This window comes from Sorex fumeus, unplaced genomic scaffold (genome assembly GCF_029834395.1).
Source record: "Sorex fumeus unplaced genomic scaffold, SorFum_2.1 ptg000070l, whole genome shotgun sequence".
Classification (NCBI taxonomy): domain Eukaryota; kingdom Metazoa; phylum Chordata; class Mammalia; order Eulipotyphla; family Soricidae; genus Sorex; species Sorex fumeus.
This window is the reverse complement of record NW_026606127.1, coordinates 8,805,501-8,806,681: the sequence shown is the minus strand read 5'-3', so window position 1 is coordinate 8,806,681 and position 1,181 is coordinate 8,805,501. Positions and strand designations below refer to the sequence as shown.

The window sequence follows — 1,181 nt, the reverse complement described above, 5'->3', positions numbered from 1 at the left end:
GTGGAGGTGTTCTTTTCTTTCTTGAAGTATTGTTTTCCAGCCTTTGAATTTGAGCCCATGGTTGCTTTGATTGTTCAGAAGTGTTTCTTCAGGCAGCAGAATGTTGGGTTCAGTTTTATAATTCATCTTCCCATTCTGTGCCTCTGAATTGGCACATTTAGTCCATTGACATTGAGAGAGATTGTTGTGATGGGGATTTGTGCTATCTTTATGTAGAATTTTTGTACTTGTGCGGATTGTCTTAGCTTAAAGTAGCCCTGTTAATTCTTCTTGCAACAACAATATGGAACACTTTACAAGTTTGCATGTCATCTCTGTGCAAGGACAATGCTAATCTATGTATCATTTCAATTTTAGTATATATGTCATCAAATATAGTATGAGTTAATTTTTCCATATTTTTCTCTACTTATTAATTTGAGAGTTGTCCTTACTCACTCCTATGGCAGACAGTGATTCATAAGCAAGGTATGTATTTCAAAGCAGCTTGAATAGATAGATTTAGAACTTTAATGTCCCAGAAAGAAAAATATGGTTTTTACCATATTATCTTTTTCCATACCCAAGGCATCAGTTTTACAAAATAATTCTTTTGGAAGATAGTATATGAGTCTTGTTTAATGCCCTTCCCTGAAACCTTCATTAAGACCATTAAACTAGAGCCTTTTGCTGTTCTCACCTCAGTCCCTTGTACATCTCCAGGAAAAGGTGGATGGTGTTGTCTGCAATTTGACCACTTTGAATGTAAGTCGGATTTTTCTCCTGAATGAAGAGGTGAGGAGCATATTGATGATTTCATTCCACCTTATTACAAGTTCAACTTGAAAGGAAGGTGAGACTCATGAGGCTCCTGTAAAGGACAGAAAAAAGGGTCTCAGTGAAGTTTAATGGCCAACACATATTAGCAACACAGATGACTCAAAGTAGCCTGTGTGCATCTTTGTGTATAGTGAGTTTCATATCTACTGATAGTGATTCTCAGTCATGACACACAGGCAAAACAGACCTGTAATTAAAAATCTAGTTCTCTGAGCAGAGTGGGGTCTCTGAGGTGATTGAACAAGTGTATAGTAATTTATTACTAAGCACATAAGTAGTTTGAATGATGTGTACTTTTCGATAGCGATAGCACAGCGGTAGGGCGTTCGCCTTACAAACGGCCAACATGGCCGACCCGAGTT

At 37.5% G+C, this 1,181-nt stretch overlaps 1 pseudogene; it reads right to left on the bottom strand.

Annotated features, from left to right (window-relative positions):
• Positions 1 to 277: 277 nt before the first annotated feature.
• LOC130037019 (uncharacterized) lies at positions 278 to 376 on the bottom strand (annotated as a pseudogene).
• Positions 377 to 1,181: the final 805 nt, after the last annotated feature.